The 11,562-nt window shown below is 42.2% G+C and overlaps 1 pseudogene; it reads left to right on the top strand.

The window, feature by feature from the left end:
* The first annotated feature begins 236 nt into the window (after positions 1 to 236).
* LOC137618616 (uncharacterized) lies at positions 237 to 1,305 on the top strand (annotated as a pseudogene).
* The last annotated feature ends 10,257 nt before the right edge of the window (positions 1,306 to 11,562 follow it).

Below are 11,562 nucleotides of genomic sequence, written 5' to 3'. Positions count from 1 at the left end.
ACTCTAGAGGTAATACAAAATGATGCTATGAGACTCATGCTATGAGCACCCATGTGAACAAGGCTGTGTAATCTCAGACTTGAAACCAACTTGCCCACCTTAGAAGACAGGATTACACAGAGAAACGCAAGCACAAGGCAAAAATGTTTCTCTCTGATAGAGACTCCATAGCAAAGAAGAGGGTAAGAGATGAACTCACAAATCACCCTGAGATCCACACCTAAAGCTCCTATGGCATGGACCACAGTGATAGCCTGAAGATACTGGGAATAGCTGAAGTAATACTGCAACTGAGCCCAGACACAACCCAGGGCACACAGCACATCTCACCCTTGAAAAGGGAAATTGCACCTTTCAGATATACAAATCTTCCAAAGGCAAAAGAAGATTGCACAACGGAGGAACTAAGAACAGCAGCCCAGAAGGCAATCATAAACATAGAAATTGCAGGGGCACAGACCTATTACACAGATGGCACTGTGGATCCTGGAATTCAAATAACATGAGCTGCAGTATACTCCAACAACTTTTTGGCTTGCTGGAGAATATCCAACAATGCCTCCATCATACGGGCAGAGCTTGTTGCAATAAAGCAAGCACTGAAATATTCGTTTGAAAACGAAGAAAAACCAGTAGTCATCCACAGACTCAAAATCCTCAATGCATGCCTTGCAACAAGCAAACAACAAAGAAAAAAAAGGTCTACTAGCTGATATCAAGTCACTACTATATCAGCACAATGAAAGAGGCAGACTTGTGACTCTCAACAGGATTCCCAGTCATATTGCAATGTCAGGAAATGAGAAAGCAGATGAGCTAGCCGAAAGCACAGACACATGGACAGGGTACAGTTGCACATACAGCCTGCGCTTCAACAGATCCACAACAAAATTAAGCCACATATCAAAGAAAATATGATCAAGGACCTACACAAGTGGATAGAAAATAACTCCCCTTCTGCCACATGGTACAAGTGGGCCACCGATCTGGTGCCTCCCCCCATTGACAGGCACACACCAAGAGAGCAAGCTGTATGTATTCACAGATTAAGGCTGGAGTTACAAAGCCTCCTGGGAGACTGTAGAAAACAGTGTAAGACCATGCGAACACTGTGAAAAGATACCACAATAGGCCCTTATGCACTACCTACTAGAATGTAGGGAGACATCGTATCTAAGGGATAACTTACAACCAGACGTTAACTCACAAAACGCCATGTAAACTGCAGCCACATTGGTAAAAGCAATTGTTGAGGATATTGAAACTCATAGAAAATTGCTTTAAAACCTACCTCCATCAAGGTAATGTAACCTCTGGAAGTTCATTCAACTTCATCTCATCCCCTCACTGTAAGGCCCTATATACATCATCATCTGTATTCTTCCATAAAATTTTCTACAACTAAAATACTCGACAGGGACCCTATGCCTTACAATTTTTCAAACTACCTCTATCCGTGGCATGATGACCCCCTTCCACTACCACCATCATCCTTCCTCTGTTCACATCTGTCCCTACAACTATAAACCTTTCAAATTTCCATTTCTATCAATTGAATTTTTTCAGATTACCTACGGCCAAACAGGGGAAAGTCCCATGCCAACAGGAATTGTTGGCTTTAATACCACAACAACAACAGATCTTTCACTACTTTCTTAACTAGCCGTTTGTCATCTGATGTTATGAAATAGCATCACTCTTTTACACTCTATTCTATTTTCAATTGGCAATATTCCAGTTTCTGCTATTAGCCCCCAGTATGGTGTGGTAGCAACCCGTTCAAAAATTCTGTTCATGATTTTGTACTATATACTCTCTAGTTCTATCATTTCTTTTTTTACATCACATGTCTCAATATTTTGCAAACATTATAGATACTACTACTACTGTGACCGCGGGGCCATTAAAACAATTAGAATAGCGCCAACGAATCCCTGCGTGTTGTAAGAAGCGACTAAATGGGACGGGACAAGGGGGCTAGGAACCCCCTCTCCTGTGTTATAATCCTGTGAGACACCAAAGAGGTGGAGCTGGGGTGAGAGTGACTGCTCCCCGCACTCTAGTTTTGGGGTGTTTCAATGTGCGTGGATGTAGTACGATAGAGAGTAAAAGATGTGATATTGGAAGTATGTCTAAAAATAGAAGAATGGATATATTGGCTTTTGTGAGACAAAGATAAGAGGGAAAGGTGAAGTGATGTTTGGTGAAATGTCTGGTAGAGTGTCTGGAATTGAAAAGGGAAGAGCAAGAGAAGGTGTGGCTTTATTGCTGAGTGAATGGAGGACAGGTAAGGTATTGGAATGGAAGGAGATATCATCTAGGTTAATGTAGGTAAAAATTAGGTTGGTTAGGGAATGTTGGGCTTTTGTCAGTGCGTATGGGTCAGGTTGTAAGAAAAGTGAAGAAGAGCGGAATGAGTTCTGGAATGAATTAACTAGGTGTGTATAAGGACTGGGTAGAAGGAATTATGTAGTTGTCATGGGTGACTTAAATGCTAGAGTGGGTGCTGGAGAGGTAGAAGGTGACATTGGGAAGTATGGCGTACCAGGTGAAAATTAGAGTGGCGAGATACTGGTATATATGTGTGTTGAGTAAGAGATGGTTCTAACTTTTTCAAAAAGAAAGATAAAAACAAGTATACATGGGTAAGAGTGGCAAATGGAAAAGTAGTAGAAAAGACGTTAATGGATTATGCGTTGATAACTAAAAGAACGTTCGGAAGATTGAAAGAGGTGCACGTGTTTAGGGGTATGGCTGACGGTATGTCTGACCATTTTTTGGTGGAAGAAAAATTAGTTGTAGCAATAGAGTGGGGAAATAGAGTAGGTAGATGTAAAAGGGAGCTAGTGGGGGTTGAAGAGCTAATAAAACCGGTGGTAAAAAGTAAATATCAAGAAAGATTGAAAATGGCATATGACAAAGTGAAAGTAAGAGAAACTGGTAATTTAGAGGAGGAGTGGAAGTTAGTAAAAGAAAATTTTGTTGGGATTACAAGTAATGTGTGTGGCAAGAAGTTTGTTGGAGGCAGCATGAGGATGGGAAGTTAAGGGTGGATTGAAAGAGTTAAGGTAAAAGTTGAAGAAAAAAAGAGGGCCTTTGAAGAATGGCTGCAGAGTAATAGTGTAGAGAAGTATGAAGGATATAGAGAGAAAAATGTGGAAGTAAAGCGCAAGGTAAGTTAGGCAAAGAGGGCATCTGACTGAGGTGGGGTCAGGGATTGGGTCATTCATATGAAGAGAATAAGAAGAAGTTTTGGAAAGAAGTGAAGAGAGTAAGGAAGGCTGGTTCAAGAATTGAAGAGACATTGAAAGATAGAAATGGAAGGTTATTAAAAGGAGAGGAGGTAAGGAGAAGGTGAGCGGAATATTATGAAAGTTTACTGAATGTTAAGGATAACAGGGAGGCAGATATAATTGCTGTTGCAGGTGTTGAGATGTCGGTAATGGGATATGAGGATGAGAGAGAGATTACAAGAGAGGAAGTGAGGAGAGCACTAAATGAAACGAGAGTAGGAAAATCATTTGGTATGGATGGTGTGAGAGCTGAGATGTTGAAGGAAGGGGGTGTGACTGTACTTAAATGGTTGGTGATATTGTTTGATATGTGTTTTGTGTTGTCAATGGTACCAGTAGATTGGATTTATGCGTTTATTGCACCACTATATAAGGGTATGGGAGGTGTGCATGAGTGTTGTAAGTCAAGGGGTACTAGTTTGTTGAGTGTAATCAGAAAAGTGTATGTTAGAGTACTGATTAATAGGATTAAGGATAAAACAGAGAATGCAGTCTTGGAAGTAGAGGGTGGTTTTAGAAGAGGTAGGAGTTGTACGAATCAGATTTTTACAGTTAGGCAGATATGCGAGAATTATTTAGCAAAATGTGAGAAGGTGTATGTTGCGTTTATGGATCTGGAGGAAGCATATGATAGAGTTGATAGGGAAGCAATGAGGAATGTGATGGTGTTAAATGGAGGTGGTTGAAGGTTGTTGCAAGCAGTGAAAAGTTTCTACAAAGGTAATAAAGCATGTGTTAGGATAGGGGATGAAGTGAGACAGGGATGTGTGATGTCCCCATGATTGTTTAACGTATATGTTGATGGAGTGGTGAGAGAGGTGAATGTTCGAGTGCTTGGACGAGGATTGAAACTGATAGACGAGAATGACCATGAATGGGAGGTAAATCAGTTGTTGTTTAAGGATGATATTGTACTGGTTGTAGACGCGAAAGTGAAGCTTGGCCGATTAGTGAGAGAATTTGTATGGGTGTGTCAAAGAAAGTTAAGAGTTAATGTGGATAAGAGTAAGGTTAGGAGATGTAAGAGAAGGGAGGGTGGTGCGAGGTTGAATGTCATGTTGAATGGAGAGTTACTTGATGAGGTGGATCAGTTTGAGTACTTGGGGTCTGTTGTTGCAGCAAATGGTGGAGTGGAAGCTGATGTATGTCAGAGAGTGAATGAAGGATGCAAAGTGTTGGGGGCAGTTAAGGGAGTAGTAAAAAATAGAGGGTTGGGCATGAATGTAAAGAGAGATCTGTATGAGAAAGTGATTGTACCAACTATGATGTATAGATCGGAGTTGTGGGGGAATGAAAGTGACAGAGGGACAGAAATTTAATGTGTTTGAGATGAAGTGTCTAAAGAGTATGGCTGGTGTATCTCGAGTAGATAGGGTTAGGAACGAAGTAGTGAGGGTGGGAACAGGTGTAAGAAATGAGTTAGCAGCTAGAGTGGATATGAATGTGTTGAGGTGGTTTGGCCATGTTGAGAGAATGGAAAATGGCTGTCTGCTAAAGAAGGTGATGAATGCAAGAGTTGATGGGAGAAGTACAAGAGGAAGGCCAAGGTTTGGGTGGATGGATGGATTGAAGAAAGCTCTGGGTGATAGTAGGATAGATATGAGAGAGGCAAGAGAGCGTGATAGAAATAGGAATGAATGGCGAGCGATTGTGACACAGTCCCGGTAGGCCCTGCTGCTTCCTCCGATGCCTTGAATGACCGCGGAGGTAGCAGCAGTAGGGGATTAAGCGTTATGAACCTGCATCTGTGGTGGATAACGGAAGAGAGTGGGCTGTGGCACCCTACCAGTACCAGCCGAACTTGCTTGAGTCCCTTGTCAGGATGGGAGGAACATAGAGAAGAGAGGTCCCCTTTTTCGTTTCATTTGTTTGATGTCGGCTACCCCGCAGATTTAAGGAATTGCATTTGTATATGAATGTATGTACTACTGTCTCATATGCATGTATATACTACTGTCTCATAGACCTTTATTCTCACTAGCAATGTCATTAAATTTCCTACTCTGTTACTGTCTCCAGACTTCCTAACTTCTCGTACCATGTATTATATATTAACTTCACTTGTGCTTATGCTGAGACTATGGTTTCCTTTTTCTAAGAACCATTCTCCTAATTATTTATATTCCTAAACTGTTTCTATTTATCCATTTTTGACCACTATAATCACCTTTTTAACCTCCTCTTCTTTTTTTGCTAATTACTAACACCGCAGACATCTGTGGATTTGTGCTAAACGTAAATTTCTTAAGTTCTTCCAAACTGCGGCAGTTGCTAATGGTTCTTTATCTTTATATTATATCATCTACATAAATTAAGGTCTTTATTCTAATATTTCTAATCAGGGTTATCATTAACTTTGGTCCAAATACTGTTCCCTGTTCCAGTTTCCTTCTATCCAAATTTCCTCTGCATATCCAACGGGGCTCTTGATAATTGCTTAGCCCCTTCTCAGGGGAGAGGGGGTTGGAGACACCAAAATTTCGTCACCTGTATAATCATCCTGAGACAGAATTGAAGATTAACATTCTTTGCATTCAAAAAACCTCATGCTTATAAATAGTGTTGTGCCTGGGATACAAATAGCTCATCACTTTCTTTTGTAGCAGACGAAGTCTAGAAATGGGAAAATCCGAGAAGTGAATCTTCCTTAATACTAGTAAAGAATGAAAAGACAACTGATTATCATTTGGATAGTCAACAAAACCATTACATGAGAGAAGGTGGAGATATATCTGTTGGAAAAGAAGAACAGCAACAAGAATATGAATAGAAAAAATCAATATGCTATGTATATATAAATAGGAAATACAATGTCTGTAAAGAGGCTAGGATAAACAATTTGACCCATGATTACTAAAACATCCATGATAACTGAAAAATCCTGTCATACTCATGATGTGCTGGTACCGTCAGAGAAGGAAAATAAGGGCAATCATGTTGAGAGCTGTTTTGGAAACCTCTTACCTAGTGTCGGAGCCTCCTCCCACTTCGATCTGGAACATCCAAGGAGATGTCAGTAGCATAAAAGCTGGTGTGAAGGAGATCCGTGCAAACCTGACATTTGGGTGGTTCCCAGATTGCAACGGATCCCTTGGAAACATGACAATCAGCATGTTTATGGCAGGTCTTTCGGCCACAGGGCAACTTGACCCACCTATTACAGGCGACCTGTAAAAAAAGAAATATTTCAATGACTACATACTAGTTAGTATCAGAACAGTGGGTAAATCATTCCAATAGCTGAAAATAAGTAGACACAGGGAACAGCATCCGAAAACCTGTACCACCTCGCCAAACATATAGGCTAAGTGGAAAATGAAAATAGCCACCCTAGGGCACCTGAGAACACTATCCAACTCCCAGAACGACCTTCAAGACTGTAGCTCCCCGCCGTGACGAATCGACAGCATGGGAGGATAGACAGCCTCACTCAACCTGTGAGGTTAGGTGAAAGAAGAAGGGGATGGTGCATGAGTGAAAATTTACCAGGCATGGTTGCCAACTAGCGTATGATAGCCCAAGTCAATGATGATAAAAACGACCAAGAAACATCAGGGAATGATGGGGAAATGCTATAAACATACCACAATTTAAAAGAATAATGTAAAATATATTCTTCCAGTGATATGACTAAATAACTAAGCGGATTGCATGCCGGCCTTAGAAAAATAAAAGTATGCAAATAAATATAAAACACTGGGTGGAGACACAAAATTCTCCGACAGACAAAAAATGTGAACTCATCTTAGTCGATGAGGAAGGAGCTGAAGCATCCATTATCAAAATTCATTAAAAAGGCCAAGAAAACAGTCAGAATTTCTTTAAGTGACCGTCAAAGATGGAGACTGCGAAGGGGAATGGATCAACAGGAAACGTGTTAGTTGTAGCACATTGAGATCAGGAATTATAACAGCTTCCTTGCCCACGTATCCTACCCTTACCTTATCCTTCGAGACAAGGTTACCTCTATTTGGGGAAGGATAACCATGTCGTGTTACTAACACATCCCTTTTTTATACACAATATCTCAAAGGATATTTGCTCCAGAGGTTAAAACTCCATTGATACCTCAGAGGTCAAATTTCTCTGGTGTATCACTAGCAGAAATATACCAAGTAGAAGCTGCCAAGGAGGAAATTCCATCAGGATGACATGGCTGGAGCCCAAACTATTTTACATGATGTAGGTTATGCAAAATCTACTAATAAACTTTACTAAACTATAGCAAAACATTAACAGCAATATGAAAATAATAGCCAGCAAACAGAAAATAAAACTATATCCAAGATTTATCATATTGTAGATATTTACAGTATTACAAAAAATCCACCGAATGCTCAGAGCACACTAAAACTAATGGACACACATACAAAGTTGTTACCAAGTAGGACGAGTTGACTTTCTAAATTTTTATGAAGCAAGGGAGAGATGACATGGAATAGTTTCCAATATAAAATGTTGACAGAAAGAAATATGTCTTCCGCTTCTAATGATGAAATCTGATTCAGTCTTTTTTGTCTTCAAAATACTTTATTGTTGTGTGTAGTCACTAAAGTCCAGAGTCACAGAGGGTGTAGCTGAAGAATGTCTTCAAACACGAGCAGTGTTCCGTCAGGTCTCTCTTGTTTCTGCCTCCCCCTGCTAAGACCTATTTTCAGAGAGCCCCCGTCCGGGTACAAGGCCCGGGCAATCTAGACAGACAGACAGTCCTATTCAGTCTCAGCCGAACACTCGCACCGACAACAACTCCTCTCTCTCTCTCGCAGATCCACTCTGACTGAAATTTTAAGTGGGGTCTCCGTAGAGTTTCACCATCCATGTCCGTTTTCCATCTCGGAGATTGGGCATTGTCCCTCTATTCCGAAGACGCCCGCCACTGCAAGGATCGTTACGATGATCCTTCATGTGACTGTGACAGCTAAAATGCTTACCAGGAACGAAGAAATCATATATTCACTGTAATAGGCCTCTGAACCACTGATGTCGACCACAAAACACTGCCTACACACCATGTCAAATGCAGCTGCAAGGGGTGCAAAATCCCCTATATCAAGGTTCTAAAACAATACAGGACCTTTAAAGCTAACAGGGAGGTGACTAACACCCCCTCCCAAAAAATGGAAGAGCCCTGAACGCCCTTTTCCAGCTCCAGTTGTACCCTCACCATCACCTTTAGTTACTCCAAGGACGGAGAGCTCAGCCTTGTCCTTGTCAGTCCCTTCAACTCTGTAGCAGACAGTTGCAGTTACAGTCCACACTCCAGCTTTGGTGCCTGAGTCCTCCAATGGCATGGAGACTGAAGCTGCTGTGACTCAGGGGGATCATCCCATGGACTGTAACTGTGTTGACTGCCTTACACATCTCCTTCAGGAAGCTTCTGCCACTGCTGGCAGCATCCCAGCTTCAAAGCCTGGACTCAGGAAACCACTGTCAAAGTTCAGGCTCACCCATACCGACAGCTCCATATCCTACGCCATAGTTGCTGCCATGGCTGCAAAGCCTGGCATGCAACTTTCAGCTCGTCCCAACTGGAAGGGTGACCTTATCATCATCCCCAACGACTAGGATACTGCCAGATCCCTCCAGGAGGAGCCAGCTCTGACACTGCTTGGCCCTGCCTTGATCCAGAGGAATGCAGTCATCGCCAGATACCCAATCACCATGTCTATCTCCATCGCTACCTCATGCAGCAACATAGACAAGGCAGTACGCTGCATGAACAAGAACGATGTCCCTCTCAGAGGGCTGATAGCCACCTTCATCGGTCCAGTGCCTTCATCACTGGATCTTGAAGTCTAGGGGACATTCCCCATCGAAGAATACACGCCAGAACCCCTCAGATGTTATTGCTACCAGAGATATGGCCACCATAAGGAGAGTGCAAAGGCCCCATTACCTTCGGAGTATGCACCCAGAGTCACAGCACAGAAGTGTGCATGCAGGCCCACAAGGATGGAAGAAAAACAAACCCCAAGTGCCCTAACTGCTCCAGGCTTCACCACGCCTGGAACAAGCGCTGTGCAGAAAGACTTAGGAGGATAGCTGCGATGAAGAGCACCTCCTCGCTAAAGCAGCCAAAGACAACTACATCTCAACCCCCCCAAGGACCAGTGATCTCCTCACCAGAGAAGATAACACCAGCTAACCACTGCTCCTGTACCTGTACCAGCCAACCAGCCGAAAGCAATACTTACTCCACAACCCAAGACCTCCAACCCACCTCAAACCCTGACTCAACAAGTTGAGTAACTGCCCTTGGAAGACCTCATCCTTATTGCCTTCAAGATCCTCACCAGAGTCCTGTCCCTAACCAGGATCCCAAACTTTATGGAGTTACTCCACCAGATCCAGCTTCCAACCACCGAGCTGGGATAAGCTTTTTGCTTAAACCTAATTCTTTTCTCTCTGACTAAAGGAAAACAACTTCTCTGCTCTCCCAGTCTCTTCTACTTACTGGGACTTGCAGCTATAACTACTTTTTCTCCAACTGACAGACTCTGTCTGTTAACATTTCATTTCGTGGACCTAATGAGGAGTCTTTCCTTCGGGTCACTTCACTCACTTCCACGTCAGATGCTAAAATCCTTTGTAATGTAAAATATATTCCCCTTAAGTATGTTCCAGTAACTCTGTAAAGATCACCTATTGCCTTTTTAATGTTGCAGTATCGACCTCCTTTGGGAGACCACCCTTTCAAAGTAATATGTGACCTAGGAAGGGGGTCCAGGGGCTTGCCCCGGCAAGGGGTTATGACCTGCGAAGGTGGTTCGGGGGCTTGCCCCAGGCTAGGGGTTGTGACCTGGGAACTTCTAGGTTAGGTTAGGTGGGTTTGTTAGGTTCTGTACCCTTTTTATATTTTGTGTAAAGGGTATATGGAAAATGCTTTTAAATACATATGTTAATATTATCGTGTCATGTCACTGGCATGGCAGTCTTTACCGACTGACCAACGGGAGCACACTCCTCAATAAACAAATGCTCAGTCACAGGGACAACTTCCCTCTAAACAAGTGACTGGGCACAAGTCAACCAGTATCACGCATGATACAAACAGGGTGTAGTGAACCACCATCAAAAGCAACAAACACCCTTAGCAGTATATGGCTTGTAAACTTTATCAATATTCTGGAATTGACAGGCTTCCTGTAAAATATTTGGTAAATTCTACTGTTAACCTCTACTAGTAGCACACCATAACGAGACTTTGGTAGAGTTACAAGAGCCATACTTTTCTTTTCTTTTCTTTTCAACCGAAAACATTCAGACACTGTGTGACCTGGTTTCTTAAAATATTTACAGACTACATAAGTGCTAGCAATAGAATTAGTATTAATTAAAACTACTGCTTTGAGACTGGACATGTGAATCAGAATTAGACCTTTGATCTACATCATCTGTACTTGTATGTTTATCTATATCCCTACTTTATAGTCTTTTGATCTATTAAACCTTTTATCATTATACCTAGACTCTTTGTGGGTCGGTGTAATGGTCTGTTTTCCCCCCACCATCAGAAATTCCCTCCAGGGGAAATATGGCCCAGGACATATATCCCTGGGGAACTTTATCCCAGGAGGATATTCCCCCCCTCTGGGCCAAGATTCCCCCATTCCTTGGTAGAGGTAACCGTTATTTCGGACGGGGGGAAAAACAGACCATTACACCGGGTTATAAAAGTAAGTAATTAATTTCTTTATTTTTAATGTCTTTATAGTGCACATTTCAACAATACCTCCTGCCAGTACAAGTTTCTGACCAGGGAAGGGGATCCGGGGGCTTACCCCCGGCTAAGGGTTGTGACCTGGGAAGGGGGTCCGGGGGCTTGCCCCGGCTAGGGGTTGTGACCTGGGAAGGGGGTCCAGGGGCTTGCCCCGGCAAGGGGTTGTGACCTGCGAAGGTGGTTCGTGGGCTTGCCCAGGCTAGGGGTTGTGACCTGGTAAGGGGACCCGGGGCCTGCCCCGGCTAGGGTATGTGACCTGGGAACTTCTAGGTTAGGTTAGGTGAGTTTGTTAGGTTCTGTACCATTTTGTACCTTTTTATATTTTGTGTAAAGGGTAAACGGAAAATGATTTAAAATACACATGTTAATATTATCGTAGCATTGCTAACGTTACCAATGGCATCGTAACGTTGGTAACGTTGCTTAACATTGTATATATATATATATATATATATATATATATATATATATATATATATATATATATATATATATATATATATATATATATATATATATTCCTAATATTTTGTCAAACTTACTGTTGAT

The sequence above is a fragment of the Palaemon carinicauda genome, chromosome 25 (assembly GCF_036898095.1).
Source record: "Palaemon carinicauda isolate YSFRI2023 chromosome 25, ASM3689809v2, whole genome shotgun sequence".
Lineage (NCBI taxonomy): Eukaryota > Metazoa > Arthropoda > Malacostraca > Decapoda > Palaemonidae > Palaemon > Palaemon carinicauda.
Note: the sequence above shows the minus strand (reverse complement) of the source record. Positions and strands in the feature narration are given on the sequence as shown.